Genomic DNA, 25,056 nt, shown 5'->3' with positions numbered 1-25,056 from the left:
CGCCACATTTGCATAGCCCAGTGACTCCACCCCAACATAGACTAGGACCAATTCTAGGAGATACATGTGACAGTCCATGGACTCTGCAGGCTGACCAGACAGAACCTACATGACACTACACTCTCATCACTTCCATGCATGACAGTACATCACGTAGCCAACAGTTAATTGCCATGTGGTGTGTGTGGCAACATGAAGGGCAGAGAGAGTGATGACATGCACATACATGTTGTCTTAGATAGATATACAACAATCATGAGGAAAGAGATGTCAGTGGATGTCTGTAAAGTTACCTCAGTCATGTGCATCCAACGCCAGGAGGATCTAGTTACACAAAACACACACACACCACAATGTGTACATTGACCCTCTTATTGAAGCCACACACTGCTCTTACAGGCACATGAGTAGTCAATCAAGCACACGTATACACTATTTAGCTTGTGAGGAGGGAAGGGATAGTGAAGTACAGAGAAAACTGTGTACTTGAGGTAGGACCATACAGGGGTAGGGCCTAGTCGACTAGCCTCTTCAGCTGTTCTGGAGAGAAGGCTGGGACCCTATCACCTGTTGGACGCGTCATGATTGCTGCCAGAGGTGGTACACAGAAGCTCAGTAGGGGAGGTCTTACTGGCAGCAGTGTCAGGAGTCAAGTGAGGGAATCTGCAGAACATGGTAGACATGTCCACCAAGTACGTACAAGTCACCGCCGCCGGACACAGTCATTGGCTCTTGACCGCCAAAGGCAACAACGTTAGCCTATGGCTGTGTTTGCCATGGTTGCAACCGTCTCCCTCCATGGTGATTTCCACTGGCGGTCGTGGACGCTTCCAAATGTCCAGCAGAGTAGGTCAGGCAGGCGCCATTTTAGAAGCCTGAAATGTGATATTGGGATTCAAAAACTGCATCACACCTCCGAAAATGTTGTTTTGAACACAGAAACATGCTTATCTTGTCTTGTCATATAGGTCCTACTACTTAAACACTATTGTAGTATGTTGCAGAGCAAAGATGGCAATTTGCAGTGGGGCACAGTTGACCCCTGTCAAAGGTCATTTTTGTACTTGGAACATCCAGTCACATTTTGAGTGGCATTTGTGATGCACATATTTGTTTTAGGTCCAGATACATGACGTGTACACATGTGGGGCAAACCAAGGGGGTAACATGTGACCCTTGTGACATTAGCATCTCTGATGTGTACTGTTTGCCTTGTCCATTCCTTCTAAATAGTCTTTTCACATTATCCTTGACATGGATCATGTATGTTGCTGTGGACACAATGACTAATGTCAGAATTCATTTCTTGTCATATGTGAGTACCAATAGAGAGGGAGGATGCGACAACCACCTGTCTACCATCCACTGCCAGACCTTCAGACCATGGAAGAAACACATATCATCCTCCTGTATCATCTGAATTGGAAAACAATAGTGGACTTTCTTCATCAGTTGAAGCCAGATCTGATGCCAGCTATTCGTAATCCAACAAGCATACTTCCCATTGTACAAGTCATGTCAGTGATGCACTTCCTAGCCATCTGGTTCTTCCAACATTCAGTGGCCCAAACTGGTTCTATATTCCAAACTATGTTCAGTCTGGTGTTGAAGGATGTCCTCTCAGCAATGTTGAAACACCTGGACTGCTATCCAGTTTCCCCTATGTGAGAATTACTTTTATGGTTTTGCATGCATCCTACATGTAGTGGGGGTTATTGATGGCACACAGGTTGGTTTGGTGCCACCGCATGCCAATGAACAAGAATACCACTACTGAAATAACTTCCATTCCATCAGCTTCCAAGTTGTATGTTTGGTGGACTGAAGGAGGCTGGCCTGGTTTATAGTGGGTACCTAAGGTACTTACACCTTATACCAAGTCCAGTTATCTCTTATTAGTGAAATGTAGGCAGTGTGCTAGCAGCTTGGGCTGTCTAGGGGTAGCTGTAGCAGAGCAGCCAAGGCTGAACATGCAAAGCTCCTGCAGTGCCAATATAGTTACACAGTACTTATACACAATAAAATACAATACTCTGTGTTACCAAAAATAAAGGTACTTTATTTTAGTGACACAAGGCCAAAAATATCTTAGAGGCAATACTTCTTCTGGAGGTACTTATTACACACAATATATACACTAGCAACCAAAATCAGGTAAGTAAACAGTCAGAGAATAGTGCACACAGTAGAAAATACAGTATATTGCAATGGGCCTAGGGGCAACACAAACTATATACTAAAATAGTGGAATGTGAATGTCAAATTCCCCCCTAGCCAAGTGTAGTGTGTAGAGGGGTGCTGGGAGTGTAAGAAAACACCAAAGGTAAGTAAAGTACCCCACCCCAGAGCCCAGGAAAGCAGGAGTAAAGTACAGCAAGTTTCCTCAGAACACACTATAAGTCGTGATGAAGAATTATGCAAGAACCAAGACAGACTGCAAGCAACAAATGATGGATTCCTGGACCTAAAGACATATGGAGAGAGGAGACCAAGTCCAGAAGTTGAAGAAGAGTCCAGAAAGAACAGGGCCTCCTGCCAACCTGGTGAAGGTACAAATGTGGATTCTCCGGTTAGAAGAAAATTACAAAAATGCACCAAAGAAGATAGCTGCAGGTTCCTGCTTGGTGCAAGATATGGCCCACGTTGAGTTGTTGGATGCAGAATGTTTGCATTGCTTGATCCCGCCAACAAGCCTTGGTTCAACCAAATTTGCAGTGTGCGTAAAAGAGGAGTTGCCTGGAACCATGTTGCATTCTGGTCACTCTCCTAGTCCCCAACACTCACCAAAAGTATCCTTCGAGGTGAGTAAACTTCCTTTGAGAGTTGACGAACAAGGGTATTTGGACAAGTGTACACTGGGCTTGTGTTTGAAGCTGAAGAGTAGGAGCCTCCTAGCCTTAGTAGTCGTGTCACTTACACTATTTCATACATTTGAGAAATGTCACCTCCCCTGGTGAGTACACTTCTTTTGTGATTTTCAAAAAAGAGTATTTTGAGTAAAGGACACTGGACCGGTGGTTGGAATGTCAGAGTCTCTCTTGTGAGTTGCAGTTATGTAACTCCCTGTACTACACACGCTGTAAAAATGATATCTTCCCAGGTGAGTACACTTCAATTGAGAGTTAAGGCACAGGGGTCCTTGGACCAGACAACACAATGTTGGTTTTTTGGTTTCTTAGAAACAGGGCTACCTGGCATCAGTAGGCCTGTAACGTCCTGTACTACATACAATATACAAATGGTTTCCTGCCAGCTGAGTACACTACAATAGATAGTTGAGCCACAGGGGTCTTTAGAGGGAAGAACACTGGTCTGGTGTTTGGAGTTGGAGGGACACTGCCTGCTGGAAGTAGCAGCCCTAACACTCTCACTATTCCCCAATACTTCACAGATGTTATCTCCCCAGGTGAGTAAACTTAATTTTGAAACTGACAAACAGTGTTCTTCAGGGAACAGAACATTGTGCTGGTGTTTGTAGTTACAGATACATGACGTGCTGTGAGTTGCAGCCATGTCACTCACTCTAGTACACACACTTGACAAATGTTTTCCCCCCCTGGTGAGCACACTTCAATTGAGAGTTAAGTAGCAGATGTATATGAGCAAGTGACCACTGGTATGGTGCTTGGAGTTGTAGTCATGTCAGTGCCTGTACTAGAAACAGTATTCAAATGTTATCCTCCCAGGTGAGTACACTTCAATCTGCAGTTGACAAACAGGGGTCTTTGGACCAAAGGACACTGGGCTGGATGAGTGGAGTAACAGTAACAATGCCTATTGGTCTTGGCAGTCATGGCAGTCCTAGTACTACACACAATATACAAATGTTATCCTCGCAGTTGAGTACACTTCAATTGGGAGTAGACAAACAAGGGTCTTTGAAGAATTTAACACTGGTCTGGTTTTTAGAGTTATAGAAGAGTGCCAGCTGGGAGTTACATTCATTTCAGTACCTGTACCACACACTATACACAGATGTTGTACCCCCAGGTGAGTCTACTTTAATTTTGGGATGCCAGACAGAAGTCTTTGGACAGGTGGACACTGGGGTGGTGAGTGGAGTGACAGTGAAGATGGCAAAGGGTGGGCAGTGAGCATGCATGATGTCACAATTTGGGGACATTTTCTTGCTGTAACTTACCAGACTACCCCTCTAGGTATTCCTGTCAAGCCTTCAGGATGCAGAATGTCCAAACCTTCTCCTCCCAGGGAGAGAGTTGTAATGGAGGAATGCGAGTGCCACTGCTATTCTTCTTGGCCGGCAGCTGGTGCCTGGAGACCAGAGAATGGACCTTGCCCCTGAGGTCATTCCACCTCTTTCTGATGTCCTCACTTTAGCACAAGGTGGTGCCTACAGGACTGACTCTGTTGCCTATCCTGTCCCACATTTCCATTTTCCTACTGAGAGGATTGTGCTGGACTTGGGCTATGAACAATTGTGGCTATACTCTTATAATTACATCCACCATGACTCTTAAATCTTTATCAGTAAAACAGGGACTTTTAAATGTGCCATGGTGGAAAAAAAGAATATTACAGATGACAGTGACTTACTTAAGAGGGTTACCGCAAAAGGGTGTGACTGAACAAAAGTGTATGCAGGTTGTGGTATGGAATGTTTGTAAAAAAACTAATGGGTTCCTATTCTTTATGCACTCTGTCTTGCTAGGTCTTGCTGTGAAAATGCAGAGGATTGTGGTGTTTGGAGGGATGTTTTTAATAGTGTCCTTTGGTGTGTGGAGTGGCAATTTGTGTTAGCTGTGTTGTTTAAAAATCCATCCAATGTGCAGTTGTGTATTACTTTGGTGACCGCAGACCTCTGTGGTTCAGACTACCATTGGCAGACCACCATGCATGCCTGCCACTGGGACTTTGGACTTGTAATACGGTCAGTGGTTGGTCGCAGGGCTGTTGGGCTGTAGTTCGAACTGCTAATTTCCCGGACTCAGCACCACTGCTGTCTGCCTTTTTTGGTTGGCAGTTAGTGGTTCTGCCTATATAACTCATAATAGGGCAGTTTTTAAGACCCCTAACATGGTGGTCTTTTAAGGGCCGCCAACATGGCGGTCTGGTGGTCCGACTGCCATACTCATAAGGAGTCCCCTAATTTGGAATGGCAATAGTAAATACAACTCCTTTAATCTCCAGCACCTTCCCTAATGTACCTTAGTTTGGAATAGGGAGAGTACATCATGGCCATTCAATATCAAAACATTCCCGAAAGTGGGAAATATTCGAAAGAGAATTATATTTCTGACTGCACCTTCTCTAATGTTGTTAAATTTAGAGTATGAATGTAAATCTTATCTTTTTAATGTTCAAAATATTCTCTAAAATGTCTTAGGGGTTCACTACGAGTCTGCTGGTCATGAGACCGCTAGCCTCGTGGTGACAGTCAGACGGCCTCACTTCAGGCCGTCCAACCGTCACATTACAACTCTGGCAGTTAGACTTCCAGGAGACTGGCATCCCAATCAGGAAACTGGTTCCTGACGGGCTACTTGCGGACTGAGTTGTGGTCAGCTATGGCGGCGTTGTACTTAGCGCTGCTGTGCTGATTACAACTCAACTTTCCACCAGCCTTTTCACAGTGGGCAGCCTGCCATGAAAGGGCTTGCAGAAAGCCAGTGCAGAGGACCACAGGAGGGCCCAGTACCTTCAGAATGGTTCTGAGGGTGCTGGTGTGCTACAGTATTGGCCTCAGCTCCTTTAAGGTAGCCAAGGCTTTTACCATATCACTGTTCAGCCTGGCAGGAACGTCGAATACAATGGTCCTGCCAGTCAGCCCAGCAGGAACATTGTAATACAACGGAAGGACGTCGCTGGCAAGACGGCAGTGCCCTCCCCGCAAGTTTGTCGGTCAGCTCATCCGACCGCCAAACTCAGAATAAGGCCCTTAGATTGGAGTAGAAAAATTAAATCCAAATTCATTAGTATCCAACACTTTCCATAGTGTAGTTTTCTTTGGAACAAGAATAGTAAATCTTACTCCTTTAGAGACCATTGCCATCTCCAAATTGACTTAGATGTGAGTGGGAAAAGTAAATCTGACCCCTTCATTGTCCAACATCTTTTATAGTGTACTTTAGTTTGAAGTGGGAATAGTAAATCTTACTCTTTTAATGTCCACCACATTCTCCAAAGTGTTTTACATTGGCGTGGGAACAGTAAATGTGATTCCTCCTTGCCAATATTTTCCCTGCTGTACTTTAATTTGAGTAGGAATAGTAAATTTTACCCACATAATGCTGAACACCTTCCTAAAATAGCTTGGACAGAAGTGAAAATAATAAATCTGACTCATTCAATATCCCGCATCTTTTCTGGTGTAGTTTAGCTTGTAGTGTGAACAGTAAATTTTAACCCTTGATTGTCCAACACCTTCCTTGAAATAGTTTACATTAGAATTGAAATAGTTAACCCCTTTACTGCCAGGCCTTTTTCCCCTCGGGTGGCAGGCCTTTTTTTGGCTATTTGGAGCAATTCGCGTTTAGGCCCTAATAGCTTTTTGTCCCCATAAGCAACCCGCACCGAGTTGGAGTAATTTCTTTCCAACATACTAGGGATTCTAGAGGTACCCAGAGTTTGTTGGTTCCCCTGGAGGAGAAGAAGAAATTAGCCAAAATATAGCAAAAAAAATCATTTTTTTTTTTTAAAGGGAAAAAAGAGCTGCAGAAGAAAGCTTGTGTTTTTTCCCCTGAAAATGGCATCAAAAAAAGGTTTGTGGTTCTAAAATAACCATCTTCTGAGCTTTCAGGAACAGGCAGACTTGAATGAGAACACCACACTTTTCAACACAATTTTGGCATTTTACTTGGACATATCCCATTTTTACTATATTTTGTGCTTTTAGCATCCTTCCAGTTAGTGATAAAAATGGGTGTGAAATCGATGCCGGATCCTGGAAAGCTAAACATTTTTGAAAAGTAGAAAAACATTCTGAATTCCGTAAGGGGTCATTTGTGTGGATCCTACAACAATTAAAAACATATTGAAATTGAGGTGAAAATAAAAGTCATTTTTCTCCACATTTTACTCTGTAACTTTTTTCTGCAATGTCAGATTCTTGAACGCAATATACCATTACATCTGCTGGACTCTTCTGGTTGTGGGTATATATAGGGCTTGTAGGTTCATTATGACTCCTAGGTACCCTGAGCCAATAAATGAGCTACATCTTGCAATGGTACCCTGAGCCAATAAATGAGCTACATCTTGCACTGGGTTTTCATTCTATACCGGGTATACAGCAATTCATTTGCGAAAATAAAGAATGAAAAAATAGGTATCAAGGAAACCTTTGTATTTCCGAAAATTGGCACTAGATAAGGTGTTGAGAAGCAGAGGTTCTTTGCACATCTCTAAATTCCAGGGTCCCCATGCTAGTATGTGAATTACAGAGCATTTCTCAAACCGACGTCTTCTTTACATACTGTCTTACATTTGGAAGGAAACAATGTAGAGAAACAAGACAAGGGGCAATAACACTTGTTCTTCTATTCTGTGTTCCCTCTGGTCCCCCGATAAAAATTGTACCTCACTTGTGTGGTTAGGCCTAATACCGGTGACAGGAAACGCAACACTGACACATCACAATTTCCCAAAGAAAACTGACCTGTGCCAAGCTGTGGATTTTTGCCTCAGTCGACACCTAGGAAAACCTACAAACCTGGACGTTTCTGAAAACTAGACACCTAAGAGAATTCAAAATGGGGTGACCTGTGCAACTCTCACCGGGTTCTGTTACCAAGAATCCTTTGCAAATCTCAAAATTTGGCAAAAATACCCTTTTTCCTCACATTTCGGTGATGGAATGTTTTGGTATCTAAGAGGAGTCACAAATTTCCTTCTACCCAGCATTCCTCCGAGTCTCCCTATAAAAATAGTACCTCACTTGTGTGGGTAGGCCCAGTGGCCACAACAGGAAATGCCCCAAAACACAACTTGGACGCATCACATTTTCTTAAAGAAAACTGACCTGTTTTTTGCAAAATGCCTAGCTGTGGATTTTGGCCTGTAGCTCAGCCGCCACCTAGAAAAACCTACCAAGCCTGGACATTTATAAAAACTAGACACCTAGAGGGATTCAGAATTGGGTGACTTTTGGGGCTCTCACCAGGTTCTGTTACCCAAAATCCTTTCCAAACCTCAAAATGTGGCAAAAAAACACGTTTTCCTCTCATTTCGGTGATGCCAATTTCTGGAATCTAAGAGGAGCCCCAAATTTCCTTCCACCCAGTGTTCCACCAGTTTTCCCGATAAAAATGGTACCTCACTTGTGTGGGTATACTTAATGCTCGTGACAGGAAATGCCCCAAAACACAACCTGGACAAAGCACATTTTCCTAGAGAAAACGGACCTGATTTTTGCAAAGTGCCTAGCTGTGGATTTTGGCCTCTAGCTCAGTCGGCACCTAAGGAATCCTACCAAACTTGTGAATTTTTGAAAAGAAGACACCTAGGGGAATCAAAATGAGGTGACTTGTTGGTTTCTCACCAGGTTTTGTTACCCAGAATCCTTTGCAAACCGCAAAATGTGGCCAAAAAACACTTTTACTGCACATTTCAGTGATGGAAAGTTCTCGAATCTGAGAGGTGCCACAAATTTCCTTCTACCCAGCTTTCCCCCAAGTCTCCTGATAAAACTGATACCTCACTTGTGTGGGTAGGCCTAGTGCACATGAAAGGAAATGCCTCAAAACACTATGTGGACACATCACAATTATCAAATATAAAATTACCTGTTTTTGCCAAGGGCACCTGCGTTTTTTGGTACTGGGCAGCCATATAGGGAAACTTACCAAACCCAAACATTTCTGTAAACTAGACACCCCAGGGAGTCCAGGGAGGAGTGATTTGTGTGGATCCCCCAGTGTTTTCCCTCACAGAATCCTCACCAAACCTCAATGTAGCTAAAAAATCAAATTTCTGTGTGAGATCACCACACCAGAACAAATTTCCTACCACCCAACGTTCCCCTCAGTCTCTCGGTAAAAAAACGATACCTCACTTGTGTAGGTGGGACAAGTGCCTGTTTCAGGGAAGAGCCAAAAACATGTCAAAATTGAGGGGAAACCAAAGCAGGTACAAAAGGGCAGTTTGAAAAAAAAACATTTTTAGGCTGACAAGAGGGGCAGACTTTTTATTGGTATAGATGCTACAATGCTGGGTGGTAAGAATTTTGTGGATTCCTGCAGATTCCAGAAGGTTCCATCACAAAAATGTGGGAAAAATGTGTAATTTCCAGCAAAGTTGGAGGTTTGCAGGGCATTGTGAGTAAGAACATAGTGCGGGGTGCATGTAAAGCACACCACCCTGGACTCCCCCAGATGTTTAGTTTTCAAATGTGTCTAGGTCTCGTAGACTCTTCTAGAAGGCAGCGGTCCAAACTCCAAAAAGTGCAGCCCTCACTATTCCAAGTGGGACGATTTTGAGTGTTAGACAAGCTCTCATGGACCAAATGTAAAACCAAAACCCAAAATAAACAAATGTCCTCTTGCTTGCTGTGGGATAAGATGTTTTAGTGTGCAGGGGAGAGCTGAAAGACTGTTACCCCCTTCAGTTGGGGTGGGGGCATAACCATGCCCATACTGGTTGGAAGCCGCCACCCCGTTATTATTTTTTTGTTAATTCCCTGGCATCTAGTAGGCGGCAGTGGGCAAAACAACTTTGGACCCATTTATTTGGGGATGGGGTCTGGCCATACCTCCACCCTCTTTTTTAAAAACAAAATCTTCCCTGGTCTCTGGTGGGCCTTCTTCCCTCCTTGGTGCCAAATGGGCCTTCCACAAATAGGCCAATCTGCCCCCAAGGGTGTCAGATATGGCCAACAGTAATGTGCCCCCATGGTGAGCAAACCTTGCTTCCCCCCATGCAAAACACACGCATAAACATACACCAATCCCTGGTGCCTAAGAGGTTTCTGTCCACCCCTGGGGACAGATCAGCCTCATAAACATAGGCCGACCTGCCCCCAAGGGGGGCAGAAATGGACAAAAATAAAATTGTCCCCCAGGCGAGCGACTCTTGTCTAAGGGGTCGCTCCCAATCTTTTAAAAAAAAAAGAAATCCTTGGAGCTTAGTGGTTTCAGCCCCCTTGGGGTCAGATCAGCCTCATTAAATGAGGCCTATCTTCCCCCAAGGGGGGCAGAAATGGCATAAAATAAATTTGCCCCCCGGGAAGCGACCCTTGCCTAAGGGGTCGCTCCCCTACCTGAAACTGACCCAAAAAAAATCCCTGGGCCCGTATTTATACTTTTTTTAGCGCCGCATTTGTGCTGCTTTTTGACGCAAAACGGCGCAAACCTACAAAATACAATGGTATTTTGCAAGTTTGCGCCGTTTTTGCGTCAAAAAACGACGTAAATGCGGCGCAAAAAAAGTATAAATACGGGCCCTGGTGTCTAGTGTTTTTTGCCCCTCCCCCCCCTGGTGGCAGATTGACCTAATAAAAATAAGACCTAACGGGGAGATTGCCACACTGGTGGCAACCTACCTGTACGGGCTTTCCATCTGCCGAAGTCATAATCAGGGCCACAGTGGGTGTGTGTGTACGTGTGTGTGTGTGTGTGGTTTTGTGTTATTATCCTTGTGGGGACTTGGGTATGCTAACACACTCACGCTGTGGGGGCTTGATTGCACTGTGGGGACCTGAAGCCAGGTCCCCAATATGCAATGTCTTCTAAATGATTAAAAAAGACTTCAGGAACGTCTGTGCCAATTTTTTGTGTGTGTATATTTTAGAGTGTTACATGCTTTTTAATTAACATATTTCACTTATTTCTCTTTTAACATACATTTGGGGCCAGATGTAGCAAGGGTTTTGCGAGTCGCAAACGGCGAAAAACGCCATTTGCGACTCGCAAAAGCCACTTTGCTATGTTGAAATGCATTTTGCGAGTCGGATCCGACTCGCAAAATGCATTTCCGAATCGCAAATAGGAAGGGGTGTTCCCTTCCTATTTGCGATTCGCAATGGTATGCAATTCCATTTGTGACCGCGTATGCGGTCGCAAATGGAGTCGCAGTTACCATCCACTTCAAGTGGATGGTAACCCATTCGCAAACGGGAAGGGGTCCCCATGGGACCCCTTCCCCTTTGTGAATGGACCCCAAAACATTTTTTCAGGGCAGGGAGTGGTCCAAGGGACCACTCCCTGCCCTGAAAAAACCGAAACAAAAGGTTTCGGATTTTTTGAAATGCAGCTCGTTTTCCCTTAGGGAAAACGGGCTACATTTAAAAAAAAAAAAAAATAACTGCTTTATTTAAAAGCAGGTCGCTAACATGGAGGCCTGCTGACTACAGCAGGCCTCCATGTTAGCGAGTGCCTATACTCGCAATGGGGTCGCAAACTGCGAACCACCTCATAAATATTTATGAGGTGGGTCTTTGCGACCCCATTGCGAGTTGCAGAAGGTGTCTGAGACACCTTTCTGCATAGCAAATTGCGACTTGCAATTTGCGAGTCGCACGGACTCGCAAATTGCAAGTCGCAATTTGCTTTCTTCCTGCATCTGGCCCTTGATTCCTAAAGCAAACCTTAAATGATACATACAATTTTTATATATATTAATTATAAATATTATTTTCATAGTAGTTTTCATTGTATTGCTTACATTCAATGTGTTCATGGTTGTTCTATTTTATTAATACATATTTATTGTAATTGCAACACATAGCCTTATGTAGGTTAGTTATTACACATAGCTTAAGAAAAAGGTGGTTAAAGAACGTTAAAAATGTTCTGCAATAACATAGATTGACATTTTTATTTGCAAGTTTTCTAACATGAGAAACAGGTTTTGAAGTTATTACTCCACATATAGGGCCTGATTATGAGTGTGGCGGTCGTACGATCGCCAGACTCGGGGTGCCGGACTTGAACGCTGCCTATGCGGCGGTCCGACCACCACATAACAACCCTGGTGGTCAGACCGCCAGGAAACCGCAAGCTCCACCAGGATCTTGGGTCCCGACAGTCTGGCGGTGGTGGAGATCCTAATTTGCCTGGACATGCAACCTTGTTCTCCACCAGCCATGAAAAGGATGGTGTAGAACAGGTGCAGGGGACCACAGCGGGACCCCTGGACTCACCATGCACTTGCATGGGCAGGGCAGTGCAGTGCACCCCCTGCCCAGCCTCATTGCAAAGTTTACTGTCTTCTTTGCAGACAATGCACATTGCAAGTGTGCTGGTGCACTCTGCTGGCTACAGATTATGAGCTGGAGAGAATGCTGTAGCCCATTTCCCACTAGACCAGTGGGTGGAAAAGTAGGTTTCAGACTGATGACCTAGTGGCAAATCCTTAATATCTCTGATGGGGAGGCCACCCTGCCAGGAGTTTGGAAGACAGAGATTCCCATCCGCCAAACTCAAAACGACCCCCATAGTGTGTGTGTTTGTGTGTGTGTATATATATATATATACAAGGAGGGAGAGAAAGAGAGAGAAAGTGAGGGAAAGATATGTATATGTAGATATATGTATATTTTTTTTCCAGATTGTTACATGCTTTTTTAAAGTATTTTACTTAATTCTGCTTTAAGATACATTTGTTTCTGAAAGTAAACCTTAAAAGATACATACACAATTTATATGTATTAATTAGTACAATTGAGTAATACTATAATTTGTAATAGCAGTTTTTAATGTATAGCTTACAAACAATTTGTTCATGGTAGTTACAACAATTTGTAAGAATTTGTAACAACTGTTGCATATTTTTCATATCATACATTTTATAGTTTTTTTTTTTTTTTTTAATATTTAAGGACTTCTATAGGAATATATTTTTTACTTCCATAATAGATATTTTTACTTCAATTTAGGAGCAATTTTGTTCAGCCTACCTGTATTTTTTATTCAATTAACTTAAATATTAATCAGCTTTGGTTCCTGTTGGTCGTGGATCTCTGCTGCCAATCTTGCTATAAGGTAAGACTACTTTTAAATTTTGGGGGTTTTGGGGAATTGGGGATGTGGATAGGGTTAGTAGGTTTAATGTACTTAATCGGTTTGTGTAGTTTTGTGTTAGGTTATGTTTCGGTTTTATCGACTGTAGTGTGGAACGTCTCAGTGTAGTATGTTTATAGTAGTTTTATTAGTTACTTTTATCATGTAAAAACCTTTGTTAAATGTATTTTTAACATGTGTAATCTGGGGTGTATGCTATGTGTAGGAGGTATGCTGTGCTTTTTTAGACACAGCCAGAATGGAACCTTTAACTTATTTTTGGATGCACTTTATTTTAAATGAAATTAAATTGGTTATATTTTAAGATTGTTTTTTTAATTTCCTTTTATATTTTGTTTTTCAAGTAGAGTTTTTAATGTATTTATTTGTATTTTTTTAATCAGTACCTAGGACTCAGAATTAGTTAGTGCATGTATTTTTTGCTGTTTCATTTTGCATTTTGTGGGTTACATTTTGCCAAATTTTGTGGAATGGCTTTTGTGTATTGAGGGAGAAATATAGACATCAGCTACAAAACTGTAAGTTGTCTTCATTTCTTTTTAGTGTTGGGGAAATGTTTGCTATTGTTAAAGTTAGTTGTCGAAATGCATTTTTATTGTTATATACTGTATGCATTTGTTAGAAAGTGTGTGATGGTTTCTAATTATTTGTTTTTCTTTTAGTGTGGCACATATATATATATATATATATATATATATATATATATATATATATATATATATATATATATAAATATATATATGTATGTATGTATATATATATATATATATATATAAAAATATATATGTTTATTTATTTATTAATTTCCTGCTGGAAGCGGATTATTGGTAAGAGCAGGTAAGCACCTATACTTAGCAATAGGCCACTAACCCCTACTAGATCTAGATAGGTTTCAATAAATCAACCCTTGTTAGCTTGGCACTTTGGCACTGAGCAACAAGACTTAATTTATGAGACAGGTGTGTAAAGCATTCACAAAACAGCAAATAAGTAAAACACCAAAACAAAATAAAAGTCCAACTCCAATTTATAAAGATATATTATATTTGTATCTCCAAATGACACTAAAACAACAAAAAAATAATTAAGGGAGCCAGAATTATGAATTTCTGAAGCTTAAAAGTAATTATAGTGCATAGAAGCAAATAGCACTCAAGGGGCTAAAAAAGGTCAGACTGGACAGGGGCAAACTCCAGAGTTCAGGCCACCTATGATGAAACACTGTTACACTTACTTTCAGAAAGTGGTCCTCAGCACTGGCCAAGGGTTCAGAGGCTCTGGTTTGCCTCTTGGGGTCTGGAACTACAACTCCCACAAGGCACCTCTTCAACTTGAGGAACTGTTTACAACAGTTGCTCCAAATGTCTCCTTTTCTTCCAGAGGTCCTTTTTGGGTCCTTGAAGTGTCCACACCTTGATCCAAGGTTCCAGAAGCTCTGAGTTGCCTCTTGGGAGTTGGAATACAATTACTAGAATGCACATGGTCAGATTCTTCTACATGCCACTAGGTGCTGGTCAGCTGGGTTCTTCTTGCTGGACTTGATGCAGGGGACTCTGGGCAGCTCATTTGTACCTGTACCTTACAGGGAGTCCACACCTGACATTGCAGAAGCAGGGCAAAGTTATTTTCTTCGTTGAAGTCCATTGTGTACAGCTGCTGCAGTCCTTGTGAGTCCAGGTGCAGGCCAAGGGTCCGGTAGGGCAGTCATTCTTCTCTAGTATCTTTTTCCAGCAGGGATCAAAGGTGTGGGTACAGCTCTGCCATATTAATCCTTGCTTTTGGGGTGGAAAGCAGGGAGGCAACTGTCCAAGCACAGGCAAGCCACCACTCTATTGGATGACCACTTTCTGGAAAGTGTGGAAAAAATAGTTCCCAGGAAGCAGCATTCTTTAAAAATCCAAAATTGTGGCAGAATCTGAATTTTGGAGGTTAGATCTGGCTGAGTCCACCCACTGGTGTGGCTAAAGTTCCTTAACTCACCCCTTTCCAGCCCTCTCCTAATCTAATCAAGGGGACACCTGGCTGACTGGGTTTGAATTAAATGGGAGAGGTTCAGAGCTGCTGCAAATGTCCTTCCCTCCTTTGAAGGCCTGTTTGGCTGCTTTCTCCCATCCTGTTTCACCATCTGGTGAGGCAGATCTCCTTCCCCAGGCACTTCCTTTGCCCTCAGACCAGGCCACTTCACACCTCATCAAGAAAGCCCGGCCAGGCTGCCATAGGCTGGCCAATCAGAGAAGGACACTACAGAGCTGATGTTGGAAACATTCCAGTAGAGTTTGAAAAATCTCTCCCTAAACTAGTTATATTAAATTCAACAATGACAAGTTGTCGGATTTATTATAACAATAGGTTTGATACCAAACTTGAAATATATAGCTCTTTTGAGGATTTTTTTTTTTTTTTAAATAAAGTCTCCCCGTTTAAGCCTGGGGAGCTCATTCACTACAATGAGAGAACAACAAATGTGGCTATTTTTCCTGACTAGGGCTTATAAAACATCTTTTATAAGATCCCTGCTTATAGTTACACTGCACCCAACCCTGGGGGCACCAAGGGCACACCTTAGGGGGTAACGTATATGTAAAAAATGATAGTTTAAGACTTTGGAAGTACTTTTAATTTCCAAAGTCGAATTTGCATGTAACGTTAATTTAAAGCAGCCAGCAAGGAAGGCCTACCTTTAAAAGGACATTGGGTACCCCATCAGCTACCTATGCTGGGATCCCTAAACCTACAAGCTCTACTCAATACAGGGGACTTATAAATATGTTGACATAGTCAATTATAATTAGCCTAATTTGCATAATAATTTTACTCCAAGCACAAGCCCTGGGACTGCTTAGGAGTTCCCAGGGGACCATCAGGGTCAGGAAAACACCAGCAAAAAGTAAAATTGGGGGAAAAAAGTTAGGGGGCATCTGCGATCATCCCAGTGATTCCTATTGGAATATTTTATTTTTTCAGTCTTACTGGATATTATTATTATATGTCATTCATGCAATTTATTAGCTTGATTACCAAAAATAATTTAAATAGTTGGATTCTAGTGTAAGGTAGATGATTAGGTGGTTTATAGCATAGGTTTTGCTATGGTTTGTAGGGAGTGCAGTCATTTGTTATTACAAAAGACTTTCACTTTGTAATGTAGCATTTTGTACATTTCTTAGCTTTGTTGGAATATTTTAGCTTTAATATGAGTTACAGATGGTTCTATTCTGAATTCCTGGTAGCTTTGTTCTTTTTTTTATCTTTCTCAAGAAATTGGTACGGGCAGGATTGCTTTGGCCTCATGTGGCTAGTAAGGCATTGTGCCATCCTTCCAATGCATTGTTATCTTTGGCTTGTTGAGCCAGGGTGCTGTCTTATACATTTCACCATGGTATATGAATGTTTGGTTGGCTTCTGTGGTCAGAACAGGGCAGTCAGCTGTAAGAAAGTAGCCTCTTTGGAACATGGTCACCCCCATTTATGGCCTGTTTGTCAATGTTTGTCAGTGTGTTTTCACTGTGTCACTGAAATCCTGCTAACCAGAACTCCAGTGCGTATGCTATCTCTGATTCCAAATTTGTACTCCCACTGGTAACCCAGTATTCCACTCTAAATTGGCATACTGGACCCCCATTATAAGTCCCTAGTATATGATACCTAGGTACCCAGGGCATTGAGGTTCCAGGAGATCCTAATGGGCTGCAGCATTTCTTTTGCCACCCATAAGGAGCTCAAACAAACACTTCTTCAGGACTGCCATTGCAGCCTGATTGAAATAGCGCAAGCACTATGTCACAGCCATTTTCACTGCACCAGGTCACTTATAAGTCACCTATATATCTAACCTTCAGACCCTGAAGGCTAGGTGCATAGTATCTATGTGTGAGAGCACCCCTGCACTAGCAGAGGTGCCACCACGTCATCCAGGCCCATTTTCCCAGACTTCGTGAGTGTGGGGATGCCATTATAAGTGTGCACAACATATAGGTCAATACATATATGTATCTTCACAATGGTAACTCCGAATATGGCCATGTGAAGTGTCTAGGATTGACATATTGTACCCCCAATCTGATTCTGGTATTGAGGGGCCAATTCCATGCACCCTGGGGGCTCCACCATGGACCCCCAGTACTGCTATACCAGTCTTCTGAGGTTTTCACTGCAGCCCCAGCTGCTGTCACCTCACAGACAGGCTTCTGCCCTCCTGGGGCTTGAGCAGCTCAATCCCAGGAACGCAGAACAATGCATTTCCTTTAGGAGAGGGGTCTTACACCCTCTCCCTTTGGAAATAGGTGTTACAGGCGTGGGACAAGTTTCCACCCGGAGTATCTGGAAGTGCTTTGAAGGGCACAGATGGTATCCTCCTTGCATAATCCAGTCTACCGGTTCAGGGACCCCGAGTCCCTGCTCTGGCATGGAAGTGGACAAAGGAAAGGGGAGTGACCACTCCCCTGTCCATCACCACTCCAGGGGTGGTGCCTAGAGCTCCCCCAGAATGTCCTTGGGTTCTGCCATTTTGTTTTCAGGATGATCAGGGAACTCTGAGAGCATCTGAGTGGCAAGTGCCAACAGGTGACGTCAGAGACCCCTCCTGATAGGTGCTTACCTGGTTCGGTAACCAATCCCTCTCTTAGGGCTATTTAGGATCTCTTTTCTGGGTGTTTCCTCAGATTCGGTTTTGCAAGATTCCAGCAGGACTCCTCTCCAACCTTTGCTTCACCTTCTACCATCGGATCAAGCAGAGTACTGCTCCAGGAACTCTACAACTGCAACAAAGTATCTAAGAAGGCTAATGCAATTCTGTAACTCCAGCTCCTGCCAGCAACTGCAATAGCTTCCAGGTTGTGCATGCTCTGAGGACTGCCTGTCTTCATCCTGTGCTAGAAGGACCGAAGGAATCTCCCATGGAGTGACCGAGTCACTTCCCTGCTTCAGCAGGCACCTCTCTGCAGCGACAAACAGTACTCTGTGACTCCTATCCTGTTGACGAGCATGATCCCTGGAGCACAGGTCATGGACCAAAGTGATCCTGACTGGCCAAAGGTCCAGCTGTCCAAATTTGTTGGAGGTAAGGGCTTGCCTCCCCGAGGCAGACAGTACCCCTCTGCATCAAATGTATTTCAGCTCCTAGGTCTTCTGTGCACCTCTTCCAGAAATCCTTCATGCATAGAGTAGCTCAGGCCCTCAGCACTCTATCCTGTGATGTTCATCTCCCTGAGTTGTTCTCGGGCAGCATGGGATCCCTTTGTGTAGTGCTGTGATGACCACATTCTGAAACTCTTTTGTCCCTGTGTCCTGGGACTCCTTTGGGTGCCGCCTGGTCTTCTGAGGGCTCTCTAAAGTGCTGAGAGCCCCCTCTGTCTCCTTAGTCCATGTTGTGACTCCCAGGTCCCTCCTGGGCCTGGGTAGTGCCTTTTCCCACCAACTACGACATTTGCATGAGCCAATGCTTGTTGGCAGAATCCAACAACGAAAACCAGCCTGTATCCAACGACTAGACGTGGGACATCTCTTGCACTAAGCAGTAACCCACAGATGTCTTTGATGCATTTCTGACTTTTACTTCCAACCGGAGATTCCACTTTTGCACCTTCATCCGGGTTAGCAGACGGTCCTGTTTTTTCTGGACTCTTCATCTGTTCTTGGACTTGGTCTCCTCGCTCCACAGGTATTCAGGTCCATGAATCCATTACTGGTGTCTTGAAGTCTTGCTTGGTTTTTGCATAAGCTTTTACCACGACTCCTAGTGTGTTCAGAGGGAACTTGTTGTACTTTACTCCTGTTTTCCTAGGCTCTGGGGTGGTGTACTTTACTTACCTTTGGTGTTTTCTTACACTCCCAGTGCCTCTCTACACACTACTCTTGCCAAGGTGGGGAACTGACTTTCACATTCCACAATTTTAGTATATGGTTTGTGTAGGTCCTAGCCCAATTCTAGCCTATGGTGATTATCACTATTTGCACTATTTTGTGACTGTGTACTTACCTGATTTTGGATACTAGTGTATATTGTATGTGTTTTACCTACCTCCTAAGGGAGTATAGCCTCTAAGGAATTTTTGGCTTTATGTCACTAATACAAAGTACCTTTATTTTTGGTAACACTGAGTATTATCTTTCTTGTGTGTGAGTACTGTGTGACTACAGTGGTATTGCAAGAGCTTTGCATGTTTCTTAGTTCAGCCTTTGCTGCTCTGCCTACAGCTACCTCTAGACAGCCTGGCTTCTAGACACTGCCTACATTTCACTAATAAGGGATAATTGGAGCGGGTTTATGGTGTAAGTACCTGTGGTACTCACTACAAACCAGGCCAGCCTCCAACATATGCCAACGCAAGTGTTGCTTGGTTGTAGAGGATTCTATGGGGACGTGGTATGGTAGCAGTTAGCTACTTCTGTGATGAGCATTTACGCTAGTGCTATTCATTACTTTATTTCAAAAGTGAATTGGGTGTTTGTTGCACATTCAATATTTAGGACATGATTAGGAGCTTGGTGGTTGGAATGCCAGACCACCAATTCGGCGGTTCTAAAAAGGCCACTGTGCCTGTGATATTATGTTGAGCACAGGCTGAACCTCCGCCCGACAAGTGAATGTGCAGATCGCCAGAGGTGGGACATTCTGATAACGTAGCGGTCCATACTCTGGCACCATCAACACCGTGGCCAATTGCCAAGCCTATTACAAACACAGAGTGGATGTAGCGGGATCCACGTTCAGCAAAGTAACACACTAGTGCGCATTGGATGAATTAAAAAACAACACAGCTGACAAATATGGGCCCAGTGGACTCACCTACAAATCACACTTTAAAACACAACCTTTCAAAGACCATAGAACTTACACCTCCACTGCAGCACAACAAGACAGAGACCACAGTTCTTTTTGTACTTTTTTGCACATAAAGCACCCCTTTTTCCCCATCCTATTTTTCACCTCACACATACTTCTACTATTTTGTTAATTTTTTGTCCAAAATATCACTTGTCTTGTTTATTTTGTCTCTGTCACCCATTTTATTTTTTGTCATGTTACGCACCAAAAATCCATGTTTTCCAGAGGATGAGTTTAGAATCATGGTGGATGAAATCATAAGAGTAGAGCTACAATTTGGAGCATAAGTCCAGCACACTCTTCTCAGTAGGAAAATGTAACTGTGGGAAAGGATTGTTGACAAAGTGAATGCTCTAGGCACCACCATGCACACAAAGGAGGACATTAAGAAGGGGTGGAACAACCTGAGGGGCAAAGTGCATTCCCTGGCCTGCAGGTAACAGATGGAGGCCAACAAAGACTGGCAGTGGCCCCCCCAGTGTCCCATTACAACTATTTACCTGGGAGGAGAAGGTCTTGGCCATCCTTCATCCAGAGTGCTCAACAGGAATACCTGGGGGCTTGGAGTCTGATAAGTTACAACACAAAAACTGTTGTGAAACTGCAATATCATGTATGTCTACAGCTCAACTTTTGCCACTGTGTTGTTCATTGGCTCTAACAATATTCAATACCCAGAGTTCCTGAGATGTAAGACTGGCAATGTGTATTGTGGGACCTAACATCACAGCATCAATGCCCATCACATGCATAAGCTTGAATTGTGCCTGTAAGCGTTTTAATAACATAAAATTGATCTCAGAATTCAAGGTATGTCTCAATATGTAAATGTATGTTTTAGACTTGGCATCCTTGGCGTGGTCTCCCCTAACATTTTGCCCCTGTTTCCCAGGTTGTTGATGTGTGCTGGACTCTATTTTTGCTGCTTTTGTTACTCTGGGCACTTTACCATTGCTATCCAGTGCTAAAGTGCAAGTGCTCCTATAAAAAATGTGCATGTCATTGGATTTCCATGATTGGCATATTTGATTTACTGGTAAGTCCCTAGTTCAGTGCACTAGAGGTGTACAGGGCCTGTAAATCAAATGCTACTAGGGGGCCTTCTGCACTGGTTGTGCCACCCACATTAGTAGCTCTGTAAACATGGCTCAGACCTGCCACTGCAGTGTCTGTGTGTGCAGTTTCAAACTGCCAATTCGACTTGGCAAGTGTACCCACTTGCCAGGCCTAAACGTTCCCTTTTCTTACATGTAAGACACCCCTAAGGTAGGCCCTGGGATGCCCCATGGGCATGGTGACATGTATGTTCAAGGTAGGACATATACTAATGTGTTTTATATGTCCTGACATTGAAATACTGCCAAATTTGTTTTTCACTATTGCAAGACCTATCTCTCTCATAGATAAACATTGGGGTTTCCTTTCAATATAATCAAAGGGTAGATTCCCTTTGGGAGCAGTTAGACATGTGGATTTGGGGATTCTGAACTCACAATTTAAAAATACATCTTTTAGTAAAGTTGGTTTTGAGATTGTGTGTTTGAAAATGCCACTTTTAGAAAGTAGGCATTTTCTTGCTTAAACCATTCTGTGACTCTGCCTGTTTGTGGATTCCCTGTCTGGGTTAGTTTGAAAGTTGGGCTGTTTACACCCCTCTCTAGACAGCGACACAAAGGAAGCTGGGGTGTAGCCTTCAAATCCTGATGAGCTATCTGTTCTAGGAGGGAGGGGAGGAGTGGTCGTTCATACCTGAACGGGCTGTGCCTGCCCACACACAGTGCAGTCTCTAACCCCCTGGTGTGTGTCTGGGACCTGGCCTGGGTAAGGCAGGGTCTCGTAATACAAGAGAGACTTTCCTTTCAAATATGCCTAATTCAAAAGCAGAAAGGGGTGTAAGAAAAGTACCGAAACCACTGGAAATTAGATCACTCCTCGAAGCAAGAGTGACCCTTGCCAAGGAGAAAAGCTGAAGAGCTGAGGAGAAGTGCTGCCCTGCCTGTGACTGTGCTTTGTGGAGCTATCCTGCAGTTGCTGTTTCTTCCTGTGAAAGGGGACAAAGACTGGACTTTGTTGTGCATTCCTGCTTATGAAGAATATCCAAGGGCTTGAACTGAGCTTGCCTCCTAATGTTGAAGTCTCAGGGCCATCAAATACTTCCCCTGCCAGCACCTGGACTCTCTGCTGAGACTCCTGCCCTGCCAAGTGGTGTCCTATCCAGTTCCTGGGTCCTTGAAAGGTGAAGCTGGCAGTCCAAGACTGAAAAACGCACAGACCGCCGTGTAGGGACATTTTGGACACACCTTCCAAGACGCGGCGGAGAAATGACACACTGCCGGCTTTGCTGCTGAAATCTACGCTCCACCTGCATCGCGGCTGAAAGATCGACGTGACACAGTTGGAGAAACAACGTGCAACACCCGCTAATGGAGGCTGATAACGACAAACCCCACGCAGCCCGGTTTTGTGATACCGTGTGACCGGATTTTCAACGCAACATCACTGGGCGTGGAAAAACAACGTGAAGTTCGAAGTGCCTGTCCAGATCGACACATTGCTCTCTTGCGGGAGAGGAAAAACAACGCCTTCCGACCCGACCGTAGGAGGAACGACTTAATGCATCGCTGGCGTTTTCCGATGCACACTTGTCCGTGCGGTGTTGTTTTGACACTACCCAGGTACTTTTTAACACTAACAAAGTTCCTGCTGTTTTTAAAAGGGTTTAAGACTCTTTTTTGCTTTTCAAATTCATAATTTGGCTTGTGTATGTTGGAATTTTGTCATTTTGGTCTTGTTTTGTTTAGATAAATATTCTCTATTTTTTAAACCTGTGTTGTATCCTTTTGTAGTGTTTTCACTGAGTTACTGTGTGTGTTAGTACAAATACTTTGCACCTTGATTCTGATGTTAAGCCTGCCTGCTTGTGCCAAGCTACCAAGAGGGTTAGATGGGGTTAAGTGAGGGTGATTCTCCTTTACCCTGACTAGAGTGAGGGTCCTTGCTTGGACAGTGGGTAACATGACTGCCAAACAAAGCCTCAATTTCTAACAGTATGTACCAACCTAAATGCAGCCTGGCAACAGATATGTAATACCCAACATTTGTCAAGTGTTGGGAAGTAAAGATTGTCATCTGACTGCAACTCCCAGGAGGCCATGTTTCTATTACGCCGACCAACCGCCCAGTGTTTACTTTCCCAAATACATTTGTTAGTGAACTCTCAAATGAGGTTTACTTACCAGTGAGTATACAATTTGTCAAGCATTGGGAAGAAGCAGAGGGAGTGACCTGGCTCCAAATCCCAGGTGGATCTGTTCCTGTAACTCCAAACACCAGCCCCGTGTTCACTTGCCGAAATACACCTGTGTGTGTACTCTCAATTGAAGTTTTCTCTCCTGGTAGTATGCTATTTGTGTAGTGTGTGGAGTAGAGGTATTGACCTGACTGCAAAGCCTAATAGGCTCTCTTTCTTTAACCCTAATCACAAGCCCAGTGTTCACTTGCCCAAGTACATCTGTTAGTGAACTATTAAATGGGATTTACTTACCTGGGTGTATACCATCTCTAAAGTGTTGGGAAGTGGAGGGAGTGACCCAACTACAAAACCCTACAGGCCCTGTTTCTCTAACTCCAACCACTAGCCCAGTGTTCACTTTCCCAAATGGATGTGTTAGTGAACTCTCAAATGAAGTTTACTCACCTGGGAGTATATCATTTGTCACATGTTTGTAAGTAGAGGGTGTGACCTGACTGCAAAGCCCATTAGGCCCTGTTTCTCTGACTCCAACCAAAAGCCCAGTTTTCACTTTTCCAAAAAGATCTGTTAGTGAACTCTCAAATGAAGTTTACTCACCAGGTAGTATGCCATTTGTATAGTGTGTGAAGTAGAGGGATTGACCTGACTGCAAAGCCCAATTGGCCCGGTTTCTTTAACTCCAACCACTAGCCCAGTGTTCATTTTCCAAAATACATCCATCTGTTAATGAACTGTCAAATGAGGTTTACTCACCTGGGAGTATGTGATTTGTCAAGTTTTCAGAAGTAGAGTGAGTGACCTCACTACAAACCCCAGGAGGCTCTGTTTCTGTAACTCCAAACTTCAGCCCGGTGTTCACTTGTACAAATACACCTGTGTGTGTACTCTAAAATAAAGTTTACTCACCTGGTAGTATGTCATCTGTCTAGTGTATGAAGTAGAGGGAGTGACCTGACTGCAAAGCCCAATAGGCCCTGTTTCTCTAACCCAACCACCAGCCCAGTGTCCCCTTTCCCAAATACATCTGTTAGTGAACTCTGAAATGAAGTTTACTCACCTGGGAGTACACCATTTATCGAATGTCCAAAGCAGAGCGATTGACTGGACTACAAAGCCCAGGAGGTCCTGTTCATGTAACTCCAAACAACAGCCCAGTGTTCATTTGCCCAAATTTACCTGTGTGTTCTCTCAAATGTAGTTTACTCGCCTGGTAGTATGACATTTGTCAAGTGTTGGGAAGTTGAGGAAGTGACCTGACTGCAACACCCAATAGGCCCTGTTTCTCTAACTCCAACAAACAGCCCAGTCTTGTAGGAGGCTGGCCTGGTCTGTAGCGGGTACCTAAGGTACTTACTCCTTATACCAGGTCCAGTTATCCCCTATTACTGAAATGTAGGCAGTGTTCTAGCAGCTTAGGTTGTCTAGGGGTACCTGTAGTAGAGCAGCTTTGCTGAGCTAGGAGACATGCAAAGCTTCTGCAATACCACTATAGTTGCACAGTACTTACACACACTAAAAGACAATACTCAGTGTTACCAAAAATAAAGGTACTTTATTTTATTGACACAAGGCTAAAAATATCTTAGAGGCAATACTCCTTCTGGAGGTAAGTATTATATACAATATATAACCTAGTAACCAAAATCAGGTAAGTAAACAGTCATAGAATAGTGCAAACAGCAGAAAATACAACAGACTGCAATGGCCCTAGGGGCAACACTAATCATATACTAAAATAGTGGAATGCGAATGTCGAATTCCCCCCTAGGCAAGTGTAGTGTGTAGAAGGGCGCTGGGAGAGTAAGAAAAAACAAAGGTAAGTACTGTACCCCACTCCAGAGCCCAGGAAAGCAGGAGTAAAGTACAGCAAGTTTCCTCAGAACATACTATAAGTCGTGATGAAGAATTCTGCAAGAACCAAGCAAGACTGCACGCAACAAATGATGGAATCCTGGACCTGAAGATGCGTGAAGAGAGGAGACCAAGTCCAGAAGTTGAAGAAG

The sequence above is a fragment of the Pleurodeles waltl genome, chromosome 10, assembly GCF_031143425.1.
Source record: "Pleurodeles waltl isolate 20211129_DDA chromosome 10, aPleWal1.hap1.20221129, whole genome shotgun sequence".
Classification (NCBI taxonomy): domain Eukaryota; kingdom Metazoa; phylum Chordata; class Amphibia; order Caudata; family Salamandridae; genus Pleurodeles; species Pleurodeles waltl.
The sequence above is the reverse complement of the archived record's forward strand: the minus strand, read 5'-3'. Positions refer to the sequence as shown.